At 33.8% G+C, this 23315-nt stretch overlaps 1 pseudogene; it reads right to left on the bottom strand.

The window, feature by feature from the left end:
- Positions 1 to 15618, bottom strand: part of LOC126032197 (60S ribosomal protein L12-like) — a 97106-nt pseudogene extending 81488 nt beyond the window's left edge.
- Positions 15619 to 23315: the final 7697 nt, after the last annotated feature.

Raw genomic sequence — 23315 nt, 5'->3', positions numbered from 1 at the left:
CAAGTCCATTTTTAGGCACTGAAAGAAATACATTGAATGTTCAGTCCAAATGCTCTAAGGGAACTTTAAAGCAGGTACTAAGAGGCTTGAGAAGTGAACACTGACTCCTAGATAAAGAAGGGTTTACAAAATACCATACCCAAGATAATACAGCAGATCAAAGTTCTGAGGAAGCCCTTCAGCATTCCGAGGGATCACATTTTCTTTTTTTTTTTTTTTTACTTAAGTAGGCTTTTCTGGTAGAGATGTGTTACTTTGGAAAAGTTGAAAGTCAGATTCCAATGAGAATTTCTTCATGACTAAGGACAACTACCCTCCTCTGTCATAATAGAAATGTGCATTTAGGTGAAATGGGACTGAGGATTTATTTGATGGCAGTTTTAAGTACTAAAACTTATACTGTCTTCTGATGCAGTCTTGAAATTGTTACTGTCTTCTAATATAGTATGAGAAAGATATATTAGAGCTATAAGCTCTGACACTTGGGTGATTAGCAGTCATTACAGGCTGTTTTGGAACATTCATAGGGGAATCTTCTTTCACACAAAACAATCTGCAAAGAAAATCACTAATAAGGATGATATATTGCTGAATACTTTATCACCTAAACTCCCTGCACAAAAGAATGAAAAAAAATGGATTTATGTTGTCATTTCTATTTAATGACTTATCCCAAATTTTGAATCATCTAAACCTAATTTTTAAAAATTCCAAATATCTTTAGAAGACACACAATGCTAACTTTAGAATTACATTATTCTTTTTGAAATTTTCACTCTTCCACAAAACTAAGTCAATTAAATTTAATAAAATTTGCCAAGTTTTTCTGGAGTAACACTCAAGTGCTATTGGGTGTACCCCCCCAAAGAAAAAGACTAATGAAAGTGAATATATTTCTCTTAGATTTCATTCTTGCATTATCTGACAATGCAAGAAAATATACTATTTAAAATATAAGCCAGTCCTGTAAAATAATTGAAGAGGGCTATAGGGTAAGCTATAATAATAATAATAATAATTATTATTATTATTATTTTATTTTAAAAATAAAAGTTTAAACATATTGATATTTATTCCTATAGTTGCACTATTGATAAGATAGAAAAGCCTCCCTAAAGAGACCATTTTACCATATACCTGTAACTAGCCCTTTTTTCTTTATCATCTATATTCCAGAAATTTTCCTTCAATGAATGTTTTAGCACAAAAATAGATTTATTCCTCAGTTCCCAGGTTTTTCAGAACTGTATGAACATTGTTCATATAAAGCTAGATACTTAAGAAGTCAGTTTATTGTACAGCTTAATAAATGGGTCCTGGTCCCTATACAATGTTCAATTTCATCTTTTAGCCAAGTATCACACCATTTAGAGCTCCTATAAATTTCTATCACTTGTGACCAGTCCAGATTACAATGTCCTAGTCCTGTCCTTGTAATCTGTTCACCACTAATGTACAGTGACTTGGTTTTTTTCCTTCTGCCATTCCCAGAATATTCAGTGCATTCCTGGTCTGAAAGCTGCAGTTGGAACTCTCTTATCTGTGTTCCCAGTCTGGAGCTTGTGTGTGTATATATATATATATATATATACATATATACATATATATACATATATACATATATATAAACACCTTGATTACAACATGATTGTATTTGGGTTTCAGTCATGTAAAGAACACCCCTTCAGCAGTGCGACATTTCTATTACCAATGTCCCAAATCTCCCTCCTCCCCACCACACCCCCGCCTGTACTCTAGACAGGCTTTATACTTCCCTTATTCATTCACATTGTTATGGTCGTTTTCAGTGTAGTTATTTCTCTAACTGCACTCATCATTCTTGTGGTGAGCCTCACGTCTTGAGCTGGACCTTCCAGCCCTCCTCTCTTTGTCTCTGAGGATGATTGCAAAAATGTCTTTTACTTTTCTTAAAACCCATAGATGAGTGAGACTATCTGTATCTATCTCTCTCCCTCTGAATTATTTCACTCGGCATAATAGATTCCATGTACATTCATGTATAGGAAAATTTCATGACTTCATATCTCTTAATGGCTGCATAATATTCCATTGTGTATATGTACCAGTTTCTTTAGCCATTCATCTGTTGAAGAGCATCTTGGTTGTTTCCAGAATCTGGCTATTGTAAATAGTGCTGCAATGAATATAGGTGTGAGGAAGGGATTTTTGTATTGTATTTTTGTGTTCCTAGAGTTTATCCCTAGGAGTGGTATAGCTGGATCGTATGGGAGCTCATTTTCCAAGTTTTGAAGGATTCTCTATATCACTTTCCATATAGGTTGGACTAGACGGCATTCCCACCAGCAGTGGATAAGAGTTCCTTTCTCTCCACATCCCCACCAGCACTGCTTGTTCTCATTCTTTGGGATGTGGGCCAATCTCTGTGGTGTGAGATGGTACCACATAGTTGTTTTGATTTGCATTTCCCTGATGATTAGTGATGTGGAGCATTTTTTCATGTCCCTTTTGGCCATTTGTATTTCTTTTTTGTCAAAGTGTCTGTTTCTTTTCCCCAGTTTTTGATGGGATTAGATGTTTTTTTTCCTTCTAAAATTCTTGTCGGAGCTTGTTGTTCTGTAATTGGTCAGTGGGTTGATCTATAGCTATAACAACATCTCCTCTTGGCCTTCCTTACTCTCTGGCCATGAGCATGTAGAACAGAACATAATCTTTCCTGTAATCTGGATGGGTATAGTTGACGTGGCATAAAGAGCATTGCTTGATTGTGGATTTCCCTGTGTCTTTTGCTATCTCCTACCCTCAGCCATTCTTTTACCTGTTTTGACTGGATATTTCTGCAGAAGACAAGATTGAAAATGATCAACTAAATGGCACTCTCCCTTCCACTTCCACTTTATAGAATTAAATTTACACAGAAGAAAAAAGTTTCATCTGGGTCAAACCTCCTAAATTCAAAACACAGTCACCAGTTAACTTGGGAACATAAAACAAGTTATGCTGTTGTGGTGAATGAGAAGTTACAGATGGAGGAAGCAACCACAACAAAGAGAACTAATCTGCTTGTTCCATAACTCTGTTGTAGATAAAGTTCCCAAGGAGATCAGGATTTACATAAGTCAACACAAAATCCAACTAAAACGGAGTTCAAACTACACCTGAACCCTGTACCCCCATCTGAGCTCACCCTATGAGCTGTTTCTGACCACCCAAATGCTTAGGAAATTATGATTCTCGGGTAAAAATAAGCTTATAATGCAGGAAAAAAATACTTAATACTTACTCCCCAATCTCCTTCAGGTTATAGTCTCATAGTCTATTCTTGCAGAAAAGAATTTCAGGAAAGGATAAATAATAAAGTAAAGACAATTTTTTAAGAGAAACAGGAGTACATGTTCTGGAGAGAATTCAACCTTTCCCAAAATAGGAGAGATTCTTAGTGGCTTCTAAAAAGGGAAAACATATGGATTTTCTCCAAGTTGTCTTGGCTTTCTTTCTGCAGATAAGTTATTGGTAAGGCTTTGTCAAGTTATATTTTTGTACTTTCTACAGAGTTGCCGCCTTTTCTAAGGGAGTGGAAGCCTTCATTTGTGGGTTAACTTTATTCAGAGTCAAATCTGGCCTTTGATCCTGAAGAATCATTCTGAAAGGGAGTATAGTCTATGGGTTTTGGAGTACAACAGAATAACTTTTTCATACTATATTTTGGTTTTATATCTTGAAACATGGTGCCAACTGTGCCCTCTTGGCCCACCAAACATACTCCTTCCTGCTCACCTGCCTAAATAAAAACTATAACTCATCACTCATTGTTGATTGGATAAAACTAAAACTGACTGCACCTATTTGGATTTTGTCCTGTACAAATAAAAAAATACAGAGTTAATAACCAGCAGCACTGACTGGAATAGGTCATGGAATAGGTAGATCTAGTTTTTCTCTCCCCTCTTTAAATACGGATACAAGACTTCATAAAATTTCTTGAATAGATTCTTTAAGACTGATTAGTCAGGTTCTCAGAGTTATGGCAATATTAATAGTACATTTATATTTATTCTTTTCTCTTTATCTTTCATTTCCATTTCTTCTTCACCTGTGTACTTTGGATTTCATTAGCAAATAAAGTATTAGCAAAGAGCTTTTTATTATATTTTTCTAAGAAAACTAATAATAAGATGGTAGAAAATAAGAATGTCCCTTAAAAATATATAGATATTTCATATTTAAATTAGTGTACCTGTCTGAAGAATTTCTAGATCATATTGCTAGAAGTAAGGTAATAAGAATTAATATAAGAAAAAATTTGTGATGTGAGCTTCTGCTAGTTTGTATTTGATATAAGGATCCAAATATATCCTGAAACCTCCCTAACCCTCATGTTTCCAGTATACTCTGCTGCATTCGAGGTGGCAATATTTACACCTAGCAGCCTACTTGTTTGTTGGTTGTTTTTTTTTAGAAGATAGGAAACTGATTACTATGTGAAAGCAGATTAAAAATCTCAAGAAATTAGCACTTCTACCTGTATTTCAATTATACCCTTTTTTTTTTTGCCCCACCTCTCTATTTTTTTTCTTTTGAGCTGGCACATATTTGTATTCAATTCTTTATCCTGTGTGCTCTAATTTTTGCAAATTTCTTAGAAGATACTTATGGAATTAAACTCAAAATGTAGGGCTGAAGAGATAAAATAGTCTAAAACTCTGGTCATGCATGTTATAATGCTCCACTCGCCATAGTCCAATGCTGGGAGAAATGGGTCTGAAGCAGGGTTGCTGCAAGAATTAACAAAACAAGATCATTGTAGAGGAGAGAAAAAGCATAGATGTCAAGGGGCTTCCAGCCTCATGGACTGAGAGTGCCAACCAACCTGCCCTTGCAATCTTTTATATATATATATATATATATATATATATATATATATATATATATATATATATATACATACATACACGTGGGGGGGGCAGACTTAATAAAGAAAGGTACCTATCTCATCTAATCAAGTGTAGGTGGGTCTTTTACATCTCAAAAGGTATGGGTAAAGGAATAAGAAACTAGGACAAAGCCTCTCTGTTAGGAGAAGCTACCTATGTAAGTCAACACAAGTGATTGGCTCTATTCAAATTCCCAGGATCTCATATGCTCCCCAAGGACTCCACCAGGCTTTATTCCTAAGGATAGAGCACCTCAACTCCAATGGATGTGGCCTCAGGGCCTCCTTCCAAAATACAAACTATATACAATTAAACTAATTTAATAATGTATACTTTATTTTACATATTTTGTTTACTACTGGCATACCATCTACTTTCTAAATAGAACCCTTGCATTACATTCTGCTCTATATGCTTATCTTGAGCAACAAAGATAAAACTATCAGTTTTGAGAAAATAATAATATAAGAAATGTAGTATGGGTTGACCTCATTTGATGTCATCTACTGCTGGCACAATGAAACTCTACAATAATTATCCACCCATTCAATCATGTTGAGAAATACTGGGCATCTTTGGCAGCTCATATTTTTCAGGTTGGATTATATAATCATGTTGCCTTTGAACTAAATTTTCTAATAGTTAAACTCGGTTTTATTTTGGGCACTTATTTGACAGTGCTCAGTGCTTAAATGTGGCTCTGTGTTCAGATATGTGTGAGGTCTGAGATCAATATCTTACACACCAAAGAGAAAACTCAATAGACTTATGATGCAGTATCCAGCGTCAAAGGGTCTTACTTGCAGCATATCGTTCTCGAAGTATCACCTAAATCAGGGGTCTCAAACTCAATTTACCTGGTGCTGCAGGAGGCAAAGTCGGGGTGAGCCTTGAGTGCAAAGTCAGTAGTAAGCCTTGAACATAGGGGGGTATGACCCAAAAAACTAAAACAAAACAAAACAAAAAAAGAATCCTCTAGGGCAGGGCCACAAAATGTTGTACGGAGGGCCACAAATGGCCCGCGGGCTGCGAGTTTGAGACCCCTGAAAATTAACAAACTAAAATTTTCACTTAAAGTTAACAAACAATTGGAAATATTCCTTGAGCACTAGTAATCTGACCCAATCTCTACAAGCAAGAGGTACTAAGAGGAAGAGAAGGAAGAACAAAAAGAATAGGAAAAACAGTGAGGGGAAATATGTGGTAAATATTAATAAGAAAATTGCAGTTGATATAAAGTTTTAGGGGAAGAGCATAGCTTCCATAGATTTCATGGTAAAAAAAATTCTCCATTTTACAAACAGTTTATAGTTTATTAATGGATCAAGAACCTGGATATCTAGTTGCCTAACAGTTGAACACTAAAGACTATGAAAATAGAAAGCACTCATTCTGAACTGAGTATTATACTCAACAAATTATAACAAAAATGCATTTTATAGGGGCCAGAGAAATAGTGCAAGGAGTTGGGCACATGCCTTGTATAGTAGATGAGTATTTTATCCCTGGAACTACATATGATTTCCCCCAAGCTAATCAGTATTGATCACTAAGTGCTGTCCATCAGTTAAGAACAGTGTTTTTTAACTGAGACCACATGGCACCCTAGGAGCCCTCAGGATAAAAATAATAGGGCCATAGGCAAATAAAAACATGTAATTAGAGCTACATTTTATTCCATGGGGCCATCTGGTAAGACTGGGAACAACATAAAGGAAATAAGGTCAGAAAGGAGTCACAATTGGTAAAGGATGAGAAACTCTGATCCAGAAGATGTTGAATAATATAATGATTGAATATCTAATTCTAGGCTCAGATAAAGTATTGCTGGATAGCATGATGTCTATAGAATTGTTTTATGTGCTTTTCTAAATACTACAGGCATGTTGAACACTAAAATACCAAACTATGTGAATCCATTATAAAAGTGGAAGTAGGGAAGTAGGATTGGTTCTAGCTTATTATTCTTTAATTATCTCACAAAACAAGTTTTCCCTATTCCATAAATTTTGGCACTGTTTCCTTAGAACTTTTGGTCCCCAGAACAAGCCTTCATCTAGAATCAGATGTTGTAGTAAGGGTTTCATTGAATGGAAACATCAAATTTCTTTTGACTATTCCGAGTTTCTATTTTCTGGTAGTAGACCAGAAGGCAAAACAAAGAATTCCTACAGTGGTGGAGTACACCGCTAATTAACCTTGTTTTTAATTAAAAAAAGCTACAATTGTTGCTTCACATAGGGATAGAGTGTGAATAAGGCTGAAATGGTTTGGAAATTTATATTGGCTCATTTCTCAATGGAAACACTAAATGAGTTCTTGTAGCAATTATATCTAAACACAATCATGAAGTCATACCTCTGAAAATTAACATTTGTTTTATACCAATAATCAAGGTTTTTTGACCCATTCATGCACACACTTCCTGGCCTAAGAAATCTTTTCATGGTTACTTAAGAAAGAAAAAAAAGTATTAAGTATTCAGGGTCAAAATCAAAGCGGAAATTATAAATTGGGTTATTAAATTCCTTTTTTAAAGAGCAAACAAAAAACAGACATCAGGACTGTCACCTTTGAGGGAATATTGGAAAACAAAGACCAAAGACATCTCTTTCTATTTCAAGGTCATTTTACGTTCCTCACCATTGCCTTGTAACATGACAGCGCTCCTGTTCCTTGGTGCTTTTTTAAGTTTAAATTGGTTTTTGATGACGGTGCTCTTGCCCCTTGAATGGGGAAAGCATTGTTTTTAATACACTTGTAACTAATGTTGTTGGTCCTGGGGGAGTTTCAGTAGACCTCAAAGGCGATAGTTCTCTACCCCGGAGCAAAGAAGCCATTACAGCTCGTACTGGAAGATTTAATAGGTGTCATAATTTATCATGTAAACCGAAAAGTGTTTCTTAATTAAGTGCGTACGTTAATGAATTTTTTAATTTGATCCCTGTAAGTACCTTGCTATACTAATTGCAATATTCTACACATTAGTCATCCGCTGTTGCCCTTGGCTATTTTCTACCCTGAGAGGAAGAGAGAAGAGCTTTTCAGTTAAAGTTCATTTAACTCTTTCCACCCAACAAATTAGATTTAGTCCTATTCACAGTGGAGTGACAGCTGTGATTCAATTTTAGTGAGGTTTTATAATGTTTGTTAATAGAAAACATCTTAAATTTCTGGTGTTTTTTAATTGATAGGCATCTAGGGCAACTACTCATCAACTGAGCTCCTGCCCTTTCTCCAGGGGCAGTTTATTTGGTTCTTCTGAGATTAAAAAAGTTTAAATAAAGACTAAGAGCGAGAGGAGGGCCTTATTTTCTTCTATTCTGCTGAGAGGTTTAAACATTGTGATTGATAGCTAAAATTTGCGTGGTACTCCCTATACGCAGAAGGATTAAGGAAAAAGCATTGGCTGTATCTACTTGACTGGCTATTATATCAGTGATGAATTAAGCATAATTTGTAATGACAAGGAAACTGTTTATAATCTAATGTGAAGAACAAAAGACAGTGAAACATTATGGTAAAAAAATCATTACAACCAGCAAAAACAACAAGAAAGGATTTGACAAATAATCTGTTTAATCACCGTAATGATTGTATCCTGATTATATGATTTAAATAATTAAATATTTTTCTAATTTTGTAGCATCCAAATATATAATAATGCCAGTGTTGTCTATTAGGGAAATATTTATATTTTCAAAGATATGATATGATAGCATAATATAAGATTTTAGTCTTTAGATTTTATTTTATTAAAGTTTATGTGCTTAAGTTTATCTACAACTAAGTAAGCAAAATTTTTTGAGTTACAGGTATATTTAAGTAAAGGTTAAATAAAAGAAACAAAACAAGCAAATCTAATTCTTGACTTTCTGTTTAAGTTGGATTATTCTGAAGGAAATCACCATATTATAAAAATTTGTATCTAATTCTCCTGCATTTAGATGCATGCAATTTTTTCTTATGAGTAATATACTATAGGTAATTTTCAAAATAAATAAAAAATAAAATCAACTCACTAGAAAAAAAAACAATACCTTTAGTTACTCCTGACACACTTAGATTTTATAGAGAAGTCATGTTCTGAGGAAGCTTCAACTTGGGTACAAACTCTAATACATTTAATTATAAAATATTTCGGAGGCAATTTAACTAAATGAATTTCACTACATAATCATTATAAATTTTGACAATTACTTTGGAGAAAAATGGGGTTTGACCATTATGTGAGGCTTTTTAAAGTGTTATTATGTTAAATTATTAGTAAATTGTGTATGCTCACACAATTAAATATTATAAGCCAATTTTTTAAATGAAAACATAGGTTGTCACAATTATGTTGTGAAATAAATGTAGAACTCTGTTGAAACATCAAATGAATAGAACAGCCAGATGAAACACAGGACACCTAAGTAAATTTTCAATTCAGAAAACCAGAAAATATTTTTAGTGTACATTTACTTATTTTCTATATCGGGCAGCCCTATTTATATAAAGAAATTAAGATGTATCAGTGATCTAATCAATTTCTAAAAACTATTTGCTTAATATACATTTCTTCTTACATATACCGGACCATTCATTTACAAACAAGAAATCTTACTCTCAGTGATTCCTCACTAGGACTCAAAAATCTAGTATCTGTTTCAAAATCACTATTCAAGAGCATTTCTATATACACTCTTAAATCACCTGAGGATCTTGTTCAAATGTACAATATCATTTGTAAGATAGCTTTGAAAGTTGAGATTCGGTACTTCTACCAAGATTCCAACCTGTTGTTTCTGGTTCCCAGACAAATCTAAAGTGGAAAGAGTGTAGATAATTTTTGATATCTATTAGGATTAAGTTTTTTGTTTTGTTTTGTTTTGTTTTTGTTTTGTTTTGTTTTGTTTTGTTTTACTCCCGGCTATGTTTCCGAAATCGCTTCTGGCATTGGGGGACCATATAGTTCTGTCCTGGGTCAGCCACGTGCAAGGCAAATGCTCTAACACTGCACCATCTCATTCTGGCCCCGGATTAAGATTCTTTTAAAAATGCATTTAAAAAGATAGTAAAGTGATTGAAGAGATAGTATAGCAGGTAAGGCACATTCTCTTGCACACTGAAGCATAGGTTTGATTTCTGGCACCAAGAAAGCCTGTCAGGAGTGATCCCAGATTCTAGAATCAAGAGAAAACCCTGAGTAATGCCATTTGTGGCCCAAAAAAACACCACCAACAACACCAACAACAAAGAAATACATTTAAATTCATTATGATTTTATGCTAATAACCAACAAAAGCTAATAAAATAACAAAATAATTCAAATTCTGTTAAAGAAATTGTGATTAACAGAGAAGAAGGAAAATAGGGTTAGAAAGGATAGTAAGATCAAATTGAGAGTCTAATGGTGGAAGAACTTTGGTGGTAGATATAGTGTGGCATGCACATATTTTTGGAAAATAGATTAGTAAATTTATTTACTAATCTAGTCTGTAATGCACACTGTATATAATATCAATGACAAGTCAGTAAAATATTAACAAAATCTTTTAGGGGCCACAGAGATAGTACAGTGGGATAATGTTTTTGCCTGGGTTCAATTCAGGCACAATTCATTTTTTAAAAGAAGACAGACTTTATTGATTGATTGATTTGATTAATTGATTGATTGATTGATCTGGGGCCACACCCAGCAATGCTCAGGGGTTATTCCTGGCTCTGCACTCAGAAATCACCCCTGGCAGACTGGAGGACCATATGAGAATCGAACTGGGTCCTCGAATGCAAGGCAACCCCCTATTGCTGTGCTATCTCTCCAGCCCCAGCAGGCACAATTCTTAAACACAGAGCCAGAAATAAACTTTGAACACAGTTGGGAATAGCCCACAAACAAAACAAAATTAAGGGTTATTTTAAAGCAAATAATAATACATTTCTAGTAATGTGTTAGTAAATTAAAGCTTAAATAATTTAGAATGGTCTTTTGATATCAGACCTTCATTGTAATTTTTTTCTTTACCAAGTGAAAATAATATAATTGGATCAAGATGATCTGAATTATATGGGGCTTGAACAGTGGGTAAAGTGTTTACCTTGCAATTGCCCATCTTGGGTTTGATTCCTTGCATTCTACATGGTGCCCTGAGTCCCACCAGAAGTTAATCCCTGAACACAGTTGAATGTGAGCCCATACCCTCTCTAAAAAAACAAACAAACCTCCTATAAAATTATTTTCACTTCGTTGAGATTTGTTTCTTGCGTATTCTTATAAATATTCATTTAATGAATATTATTGAGTACTTACTGCATCCAAACAATAGCACTGTGTAGTTCAACAAGAGAAATTCCTTATAGATTCTATACACTTATTAATAATAAAAAGTTTGTCTATCTTTTTACATGCTTTTGTTTTGCCTTCTATTTTTGTTTTGTGGTCATACCAGATGGTTTTGGGGGATAATTTCTGGCTCTGCATTCAGAGATTACTCCTGTTGAAGCTCAGGGGAACATAGGGGTACTAGGGATCAAATCAATTCAGCATCAAACAAGGCAACCACCCTACCCATTGTAAACATGCTTTGGTCCCATATAGTTCAGATAATTCTAATTAAATTATATTGTTTCTCTTGGTAAAATATAATTGCTCCACATAAGGGACTCTATATACTGTTGGGGATCAAAATCAAGTCAGACACCACCATTCTTCCCTATCATCATTATGCAAAGTATGTTCATTCAGAGTCCTTGTTTTTGAGGCTCCTTTTCCTCCACATCAATTCATGCTTTTTTTTTACTCCTTATTGAAACCTCAAGTTAAAAATAGATGCTTTTCAGAAAGATTTTCTCTGGTGTTTTGTCAAAAGAAGTAGCCCATAACCTTCAACCACTTTTATACTAACATTCTTTGTTATATTATTATTTATACAATGAAATATATGAATATATAGAAATGTATGTCATATGAACATTTTCTATACCCAATCAAACTAACATATGACAGAAAAGTAAAAATCATGTACATTTTGTTCAATGTGATATTCTATAAATACTTGTTAATTAGATCCATTTCTTTTTGAGAGGAAGGCAGGCTGGGTGCATCCAGGGGTTCTCAGGGTTTACTCCTGATTGTGTACCTAGGAATCATTTCTGGTGTTAGATGGAGTATATGTGGTGTTGGGGTTTAGATGAGTTGGCCACATGTAAGGCAAACATTTTAACTCCCCTACTAACTGGACTCTAGGCCCATTTTTTTTCTTAATATAAACCCTAGTCAATTCAAATGGCTAAGTTTATAAATATCAAAATGTCAATAACAATAATAAGGCCATTTGAGAGGAAATTCTCTTTCCACAAGCACATTTGAAATATCCAGTAATTAATTGTCTCACCTTGGGAATTTAGAGATACATTAGAGGCAAATACAAGCATTACTTATATTAAATTGATCTTATATATTCCTAAGACAATGAAAATTATTTTCTAAATATTTCTAGAAAACATTAGTCAATTTCTATATAAATTAACAATGTAACTAAAAATTCTTTTATAACACAACAGAATTAAATGTGTAGAATAAAGCAATACATGTGGAAATAATTGTAGTGAACAAACTAGAGGGCAACAAGAGGGCACCAATCCAGCATTGTTGAGAATTCATAGTTTTAAAATAAAGAAAGAAGAATGAAGAGTTTTAAGGCCTTAGTGACAGTACAGCAGGTAGGGCAACCTGCCTTTTCAGGACCAATTTAAGTTTGATCTCTAGGACCATATATAGTGTCCCAAGTCCACCTGGAGGAATTCCTTAGCACAGAGACAAGAGTAAGCCCTGAGCACTGCAGAGTGTGACCCCCCCAAAAAAAAAGATTAGGACAGTCTCTATAAATATATCAAATTACTGCTTATCTCTAATTATTATTTATTGATGTACATAATTGTTGTAAATGAATATAAAAAGTTATTATTTGATTTTTAGGCTATGTTTTTAGACAGTGGTAATTTTTCTGGAATTAAGACGTGGATTTCATAATTAAGAAAGTAGACTAGATGATCCCTCCGTTACAGTGTGTGTAGACTAATATATGAGAGCCAGACTCCTAATTCAGTCACACTGTTAGTTAATCAAAGATACATCCTGTTTGTGCAACTACAGAGGCTCATTGGTCTCATTATTGACCAAGCTACCGGGACTCAGAAATGAATCAGCAGGAATACTCTCTAGACAGCTACAAACTCCATTATCAAGTGTCTTACAGCTGTGTTCTGAATACTTTATTGATTCGTGTGAGGTGAAAGTTCCTTCAACAAGCTTATGCATGCAATTAAGTAGAGAACATGGAAATGTTAAATACTTTAAGAACTTCTTAGACTAGAAATAAAGTCCTAGAACTTTGGCACTAATTTGGTTATTCGATTCATTCAGAGGCAGACACAGGAAACTAACAAAAACCTTAGAATAACCATCTGATTTTTGTTTTCATTCTCAAAAGTTTGAACATTTTTGGTACTTTATATTTAACACTTACCCTCAAAATTATTTTTCTCCCTGTTTCCTCTATATTTTAAGAAATACATCTGCTCATTTTTTATATAATACTACAAAGGAATTATCAATAAGCTAATATATTATGGAAGTGTTTACATTAGAAATGAAGTTCTTAATGGGTTTTATTTATTAGTCCCTTTTATCAATACCAAATATCAATAAGTTAGACAAGTAACATTCTTCCTTGAATTGTTAAATTAAGCTGCAGTAGTTATAGGTCCTCAAGATATCTAATAAAATATAATCAAATAAAAGAATTATAGAAAGCAAGTCTCACTGATACAAATATACAATTTTAATAGGGTCTATATAAAATAAAATATCTTTTGGCAGTTTCAGAAATAATATAGAAATAGAAGTCTGATGTGTGACTTAATTTTGCTTGTTATTATTAAGTGTACAAATCAGACCAAAAATAAAATATAATGAAAACAATTATTATTGTTTATAAAAATGTTCAGCTTGTGATATATTCAAGAAAGTCGTATTGGGCTTGCCAGTGCTAGCCTAGGACAGACTGCAGTTCGATCCCCTGGCATTCCTTATGGTCCCCAGCCAGGAGCAACTTCTGAGCACATATCCAGGAGTAACCCCTGAGCATCACCAGGTGTGGCTCAAAAACCAAACAAAAAAGAAAAGAAAAGAAAAAAAGTTGCACAATGTAATACTACACAGCTGACTGGAAAAATTAAGTCATGAAGTTTTTCTATACTGGATGGACATGAGATTATTCTGTTGAATAAGTCAGAGGGAGAAAGATAGACATAGAATAGTCTCACTCATCTGTGGTATTTAAGAAAAGTAAAAGACAGTATGGTAATAGAGACACAATAGAGATGAGGGCCGGAAGCACCAGTCCACAATATGAAGCTTACCACAAAGAGTGGTGAGTTCAGTTAGAGAAACAACTATATTAACAACTATCATGACAATGGTAGTGTGAGAGAGAAATAGTATTTCTGTCTCAAATATAGGCAGGGGTTGGGGGAGAAGGAAAATGGGGAACATTGGTGGCGGGAAAGTTGCAATATTGAAAGGGGTGTACATTTTATGACTGAAACCCAACTACGAAAATGGTAAGTGCTAGCCTAGAAAAGACAGTGGTTCAATTCCCCCTTGCATCCCATATGCTCCCAAGCCAGGAGCAATTTCTGAGCGCATAGCCAGGTATAACCCCTGAGTATCAATGGATATGATCACCCCAAAATAAAATGAAGCCCCTATAACTAAAATATTCTAAATTTCTCAATACTTCATTTAATACTTTTAATATGTCTTTCACCTAAAATGTTTCCAATGTTCAGCACAAATTGAGTCATATTTTTGTTCTTTTCTTTTTGGGGGTCAAACATCACTGTGTTCAGGTCTTACTCCTAGCTCTATGCCCAATGATAACTCTTCAAGTGCTCTGTGAATGCTCAATTGAATGTTCAGAGATCGAACCAAGGACAAACTCTTGCAAGACAAGTGCCAAACCTGTTATATCATCTCTCTGGCCCTAGAATATTTTCCTTTTTGATGATCCATCAAAAGTTCATGGTAGAAGTTATTATGCATAGATGAATATTATTACATTCCAGATAATTTGAAATGGTTATTTTTCCAGGTGAAATTGAATGCTTCTCTTCACTTGCCATCAGGTAACCACATTTATTTCATATTCATGGGTATCCATGATGCTTCTTTCTATTTCTCAACTAACTTTTCTGTTTTGAGCCCAAGGAAGCAATCTTTACTTTCTTCCACAGGCAAGATTCCAGATTCTGAGCTTGGGATGATAACACAGTAGTTAGGATGATTTTGCCTTACACATGGCTGACCTGGGTTTGATCCCTGGCATCCTATATGGTCCCACCCAAACCTGCAGAGCCAGGGATAACCCCTAAGCACCGCTAGGTGTGCCCAAAAACAAAACAAGGGGCCCGAGAGATAGCACCATGGTAGGACATTTGCATTGCACGCAGTCGATCCGGGACAGATGGGGGTTTGAATCCCAGCATCCCATATGGTCCGTTGAGCCTTTCAGGAGCAATTTCTAAGCGCAGAGCCAAGAGTTACCCCTGAGAACTGGTGGGTTTGACCCAAAAATCATCCCCCAAATTAAAAACAAAACAAAACAAACAAACAAAAAAAATCAAGATTCTTATCAAGTTCCAACTTACCTTCAGCAACCATATTTAGAATTTTTATTTTCCTTTTTCTCTCTAGCCCTATGGTTATTATGAATCAGGGTTGAGTTATTAATTCTAAGCCCATTAAATTCTGATTCTCAAAGGTTCCCTACTGGGGAGACCTAAAGTATATCTATTTGGGGAGACCTAAAGTATACCTATTTCAGATATAGATCCAGTCACATTCATAATGCAAAGCCACAGCTAAGGAGCCTTCACATTAGTCTCCCACCTCAATATACTTTCTTTCTCCATTGTCAAATTATTACTGACCTGGTCATTGGAGGAGAAAGAGGAAAGCTACACAAACATTAAGAAAGTCGTTCAGATGACATGATTGTTATTAACTATAAAACAGACTAAAAAAATCCCAATATACTACAAATATATAAATATTAAACAGATTTCCCTGAACCTAGTGTCTCATTTTACTTATAAAAGCTCATTGCCTCCTGTGACTTCAGAGCACACGGAGCCACTTGTGATTAGTCTATTCCGTGAAGCTCCCAGCCTGACTCCAATCATTTCCTCCTTCAAAATTGCTTAACCCTCATGCAGTAGCACAGCAGAGGGTAGGTCTTGTCACTGGGGTTTGGTCTTCATTACTACCCAGAGACTCCAGGAGGTTGTTTGCATGGCTGGAACTTCTTTCTTTCGGGTGGCTAATTAGTGTTTCCCCAGGGCTTCTGCTCTGAGAATACTTAAGGGTAATCATCACCAGCTAACTGCATGGGGAGTGTATTTAAGCAATTTTACCAAGTCAACTGACAACAGCTTGAAGTAATATTAGCCCTGTTACATGAAGACAAGTGCTCTCCACCCAACGAAGACAGAGACTGACACCACTCAATAAATCATTGTAGCATCTTTGAATTGAAAGCTTAGCTTCAGTTCCAAGCCATTAATTACATTGAGGTCTTTTGACTGGATGTTTTGAGAACATAAGAGCATACACTAAATGCCTGCTCTTTCTTGGACTAAAGAATAAGGAGTAAATTTTCCTAGTTACCATCCTGGCAACCCATTTTAAGTTCTAAGATAATCAAATAAACGTCTTGACATTCTTTCCTTTAGCCTAATCACAGGATATAAAGGGCAACTTCTCTTTATAAAAAAAAAAATATATCATAAAAGCCTAGCTAGGTCTCCCTTTTCAGAGAATTTACTGAAGTTTCAGAAGCAGGTATCTTCATACTTAGAACTAAATATGTACAAATCTTACTTCTAATTGGTAAAATACTATATAATAGTACCACAAATGCCACTTGATGAGAAGATAAATTCAACTAGTAAAATGAAGTGAAATGCGGGAGAATAAGAGCATCAAAAAATGATAAGGATAAAAATAATACCCATTGGAGGTTTGTCTTGGAGTAGTAACTTTTGCTGTACAAATAGTGGATATTCTTACTATCAATACAAACTCTGCTAGGTACTGGGATATAAAATAGATTAAAAAACATTCTAGAAAAAAATATGTCATACTAGGAAATCCCATAACATTAATTTAATACCTTGCTTTCCAAAATAGTCAAATTATAACTTAAGTAATTTTTTTATTAATTTTAGAAGCTCTATCTATTTAGTGGTTTTAGGCACCATGATGTTAAAACACAGTTGCTATCAATTTTTCAGAAATAAAATTTTGCTATACAACACCTCCCACTGGAGTGTCAGCATTCCTCTCACTACCCAGACTCTCCCTTAACTCAATTCTAATAGAATACACTCAAAGTATGTTTTCATTGGCCATGTTTCATTCTCTGTTGAGTTTTCTATATACTTTTTCAGCTGAATGAGATCATCCTGTTTTTATCCTTCTCCCTTTGTTTCACTTCACTCAGTATGATAGGCTCTAGTTCCATATAAGTTACAGAAAGAACCGCATGATTTTATCCTTTTTTTTTATAAGAGAATAGTATTTCATTGTATATATACAACAACTTCTTTATCTGTTCATCTGCTTGAGCTCTTGTATTGTTTTTAGATCTTGGCTACTGTGAAGAATGCTGAAATGAACATAGGAGCAGAAAAAAAATTTTAAGACTAATGTTTATGTGCTCTTCAGAAAAATTCCAAGAAGTAAAATCTCTTAAATTTTTTTTACTTATTTTCTTTAGAAATCTTCAGTCTGTTTTTAGGCACTTGGCTGCAACATTGATGAAATTGGAGGCTTAATAGGGTGAGTGAAATAAGTTAGAGGGAGAACAATTAACAGATGGCCTTTTTTATCTATAGAACATAGAAAGGAAATAGGTAGTATTGAATAATGACAACTTCTTTGTCCCTGGAATTAAGAAACTGAATTACAAATTAGGTAGTGACACAGGGATAGTCATAGGAAGCTGTGGGCACTAATTTGTTCTGTATTCCAATGCCAAGGTTTGTCATTATTCAATACTGTCAATTATTTTACTTCTTCTATTTGAAAGGTCTATATACATACTTTTCCCCACAGAGTTAGTACTGATATTCACATCAACAGTGAATGAGAATTCCTTTTTCACTGCATCCTCAGAAAAATGGTTATTTCTAGTTTTATAGATATAATCTGTTTTTACTGGTGTGAGTTAGTATTTCATTGTCATTTGGATTTGCATTTATTTAAAAACAAGTGATGATAAATATTTTTGGTGTGGCTTCTAGTTATAATAAGTTCTCTCTGAGGAAGCAGCTATTCAGCTTCTCTCTTCATTTTTAATGAGATAATAATTTTGTATTGTTCAAATTTATACATCTTGGATATTAACTCTATATAAGATATATAATGGGAAAATATTTTTCCATTTATTAGAATATCTTTTTATGTTAGCCTGAGTTCTGTTTTTATTTGATGTAGACTATTTTAAAATTTATCTTTTTGTTGTTGTTGTTTTTTTTTTTTTTTTTTTTTTTTTTTTTGTGGTTTTTGGGTCACACCCGGCAGTGCTCAGGGGTTATTCCTGGCTCCAGGCTCAGAAATTGCTCCTGGCAGGCACAGGGGACCATATGGGATGCCGGGATTTGAACCGATGACCTCCTGCATGAAAGGCAAATGCCTTACCTCCATGCTATCTCTCCGGCCCCTTTGTTGTTGTTGTTAATAGAGACAAATTACTAGAGTTAACTGTGAGTTCAATGTTTTATAGAGCTCTCACAACTTAATGTGATGCTTTTTGCCTAGTATTTAGAATGCAAACATCTGCATATTTTTGTTTAAAATTTAAAAGGAGGGCATTTTAGTTTTATTTTAGAATCTTATTTTTAAAGAAAAGGTTTATTTTATTTTGTTATTTAGGTCATACTAGCTATACTGTGGGAGAAGGTTCCAGGTGAAGAGCAAGAGCTTCACACCTACTAAGACTGCGTTCTACCATTATCTAAATAAGTTGGTAACTTTTTTTTTTTTTTTTTTTTTTGGTTTTTGGGCCACACCTGGCTATGCTCAGGGGTTACTCCTAGCTATCTGCTCAGAAATAGCTCCTGGCAGGCACGGGGGACCATATGGGACGCCGGGATTTGAACCAACCACCTTAGGTCCTGGAAAGGCTGCTTGCAAGGCAAACGCAGCTGTGCTATCTCTCTGGCCCCAGTTGGTAACATTTTTAAATGTTGAGTTCTCCCAAGAAGCAATCAGATTATTTAATATATAAAAGTTGTCAAGTCAGGAAATAGACCAAGGTTGGGAACATATGCTTAGAACGTGGTACATTCTAAGTTTGATCACACTACCACATGCTTCTTTCTCTTTCCTTGCTGCTTGGTATAGTCTGGTGACACCTAAACACTATAGAAAGTGGTTCTGATAACTCCAGAGCCAGCAGACTTGAGCACTGAACAATTAGATCTGCACATCTGGGCAAAGTATTGTTAGTAGTGTCTCCAGATATACCTGATTGAATAAACTTTTGTGGTTGATGTGAAGTGTAATAACTGGATGACTAAATGTTTTTACAGGTTAATTTTTTCACCTTTGAGATTAATATCAGATGTTGGTTTATTATATATTGCTATTATTATCTTGATACATATTTTATACCTATATATGCTAAATATTTCAAATTGTGAATAGATATTGAACCTTTCAAAGTTTTCTCTGCATCTATTAATTAATATGATCTTATAATTTTTAATGATCCTTTTGGGTTTTGCCTGCTAGGATTTTGTTTAGAATATTTTCATCAATATTAATCATAGATTTTGACAAAAAAAAATCATAGAATTTGACTTGAACATTTCTTTCTTCCTTTTATTCTAAAGAGTTAAAACCCTTATTTAGTCAGTGTTTGTAATAATACAATATTAATTTAATATTAATTCAATGAAGTAACTTGGAAAAAGAAGAAGCAACCAACTGACCTTATCCAAACAATAAGCAATAATTTAGTGTGAAAGAGGTATAACTTTGAATGCTTTGTGGTGTTAACTATAAAAGTGCAGAATACACATGGTATGATAAGATTTAAGATATGAACACTTTTTATAATTTATTGTATTTTTTATTTCTTATATTTTAAATTGGAGCTCCTGCTTTTTTCATAGAACTTTGGGACATGGATTACTTTATTTTACCACATATTTACCCATTTTTCTATAAAATTAAGAGGAAAGGAATAAAGAAAGGCTGGGAACAGGAGCCAAGTCGTCACAGATGCATTGGAGGGAAATAAATAAGAACAGAACTAAATATCCAAGTCAAAGTCAATGATAATAGAATCAATGTACCTACACTTGAACAATTTAAAATCATAGGGGCCTGTTACACTGGCAAGCCAGGGGGCAAAGGGTGGTGGGATAGGATGCAGTCTGGGTGGAGGGAAGTTGATCTGGTAGTGGGAGGACCCTGACTCACTGTATATCTGAAATTCAACTATGAAGGACTTGGAAGATCACAATTGTTTTAATAAAATAAAATTTTAAAAAATGAAGAGTACAAAGTAAAATAAAGTATAGTGAAGGTATGATAAAATTAAGTTTATAATATCATGTTGGATCTTAAGATTAAAATTATTATGCACAGTTACCCAAAAGTTATATACAAATATTAAAAATAAAATTGTAGGGTCCAGAGATATACCACAAGTAGAAACTTACATTGAACTTTGGCAACTTAGGTTTAATCCCTGAAACCGCAAAACCATACTAAGTGAAAGCACTGAACATCATGGGCTGTTTCTCCAAAAAGCAAAAAATTTAAATGGTAGCTCTAAAATACATGTTTACTATAATAATTTTATATAAATTTAACTATAAAAACAGCTTTGCTAGTCTACTTAAATTTAAATAAATTATTACTTTCTCTATTTTATCAGCTTTTTCTTTTCATAAAAAAGTTTTGAATTTGTCATTTATTCTTCCACATAATTAAGGGAAGGTATGTTGTTTTACTTATATGTTTGTAAAGACCTCTATAGTACTGGTTTACTCTTATGGCAACTTACACATGCTTTCATTTAGAAAAACACTTCCTTTAGAAAAACATATATTCAAATTTGAAAATAAGTATCTTGGAGCCGGAGTAGTGGGTCAAGTGGTAAGATGTCTTGCCTTGCCTGCACTAGCCTAGGACAAACCATGGTTTGTTCCACCCAGGTCCCATATGGTCCCCCAAACCAGGAGTGATTTCTGAGCGCATAGCCAGGAGTAACTCCTGAGTGACACTGGGTGTGGCCCTAAAAAAAAAAAAGAAAAGAAAAGAAGTATCCACATAAATACCTTAATTTTCTGGTCAGTTGAATAAATGTAGGACTTTTGATACAAGTGCTCATCTATTGATACCTCTGAGAGCTCATCCATCTCCAATATTACATTTTAATATGTACAACATGCTTTGGATAAGAAAAGATATTTTAATTAAATGTTTCTCCTCCATTTACACATTTTATAAACTATAATTTTCAAGTAAATTATGCATATATAGTGACAGCAATAAAAACTTTTTCAAGTTGGGACTGAATAAATAACAGAAATAGCTGGAGCAATGCACTGAATGCAGGAGCTCTGTATCAACTCCTAAACACTGTCAGGATTGACATTCCCAGCTCTAAGCCAGGAGTATCTCTATGCATCACCAGGTGTGTCCACATAACACAACAGAAAGATTTTAAATTAAGCCCAAATATGTATATAATGAATATATAATCTCAGTGTATTTTTTGAATTTTTGCTTTAATTTTCTAGATTTTCCCACTCATTTGTTGATGTCATGATAAATGAGAGAATTTACTTTAGACCATGAATTTATGCAGATAAACATACTGGAAATTAAAAATAATCACTTATTTAATTAACTAAATAACATGTTAAACTAAGATCTATGATAAAAATCAATAAAAGTAAAACTATTTTAAATGATAATTTTATATGATATTTATTACTTATTTCATATTGCTTGTTTCTTTATTCATTAATAAACAAGACAAAAATGTTCTGATCTCATTAAAAACTTAATGTCAGTGGGAAATTGACATTGGTAGTGAGACTGGTGTTGAAACATAGTATGACTAAAACTCAACTGGAAATGATTTTATAAATGATGGTGAGTTAATAAAAATAAAAATCAAACAAACAAGATTTATGTTTTAAAATAATTTACTTTTATTATTCAAAATATTTAATTTAGATATTGCACACTTTTCAGGAATAAAATATGAATTTATAAGTAGAAATATTTCTTATCCTTTCTGCTTTGCTGATTTCCAGAAATTAAAAAAATTGCCTTTAATAACAGATGAAATAGACTTGGCTGCACTTTTAATAGAAACTGTTGTCTTACAAGAAATAAACTATTTTCAACTGTGAATTTCACATAAATTTAATTTTCACTTTGTTTTGAATGAACAGATGATAATTTAGCAGCATATTTCTCCCCCACATGCAATGATTTAAGCATTTCACCTCTGTAGTGCTTTTAACATTTTTTCTAGAGTTTTTAATGTAAATCTTTCCCCCCCCCACTTCTTTTCCACAACTGATATTTTTATTTAGAGCAAGATAATATCTCATGCTTTCTACAGCCAAATGCCTCAATTTCCTTGGGACTGTTCTGGAGAGCATCCAATGTCCAGTCATTTATCTGGATTAGCTTTTTACTCTTCAACTTTATGTTTAACAATACTTCTTTGTTAATAACAGATAGATAAAGTAAAAGAAAGTAACTTAAACCTTTACTTATTTTTAAGGTTTATCCCCCATTTCTTTATCTAGTAATTTGTAGTGCAGCATCACAAATAAAACCGAAAAATTATCAATGGAAATCAAAATTGCCATTATTTTTTGCATTCAGCATAGCAAGAATAGCATAATGAACACTCATAGAACGATAAAGTTTAAGGTGAAATTTCAATAACTAGAGACAACTAACATTTTCTAGTATTGAATGGTAACATGGAAAGTAAAATGGTTGTATCAAACATGTACTTACTGTTCTATCCAAATGCTTTGTTGCCCATTAACTTTAAGGAGATGATCATGCATTAGGTGAGCCTTGAATGGTACAGATTAGAGCCTATCACTGGCTTGTAACTCAGTGAGTTTATAAAACAAAGGATAAGTAATCCTGTTGCTATAGACATAGAAATATGCTTTACAAAGGTAGTCACCAGCCATAATTATTTAAATTTAAGTTAATTTAAATAAACTCAACATCACTTTTTCATTTACTCTGGTCACATTTTACGTAAACAACAGTCACTTTTGGCAACGACAACAGTATTGGGCAGT

This window comes from Suncus etruscus, chromosome 16 (assembly GCF_024139225.1).
Source record: "Suncus etruscus isolate mSunEtr1 chromosome 16, mSunEtr1.pri.cur, whole genome shotgun sequence".
NCBI lineage: Eukaryota > Metazoa > Chordata > Mammalia > Eulipotyphla > Soricidae > Suncus > Suncus etruscus.
Note: the sequence above shows the minus strand (reverse complement) of the source record. Positions and strands in the feature narration are given on the sequence as shown.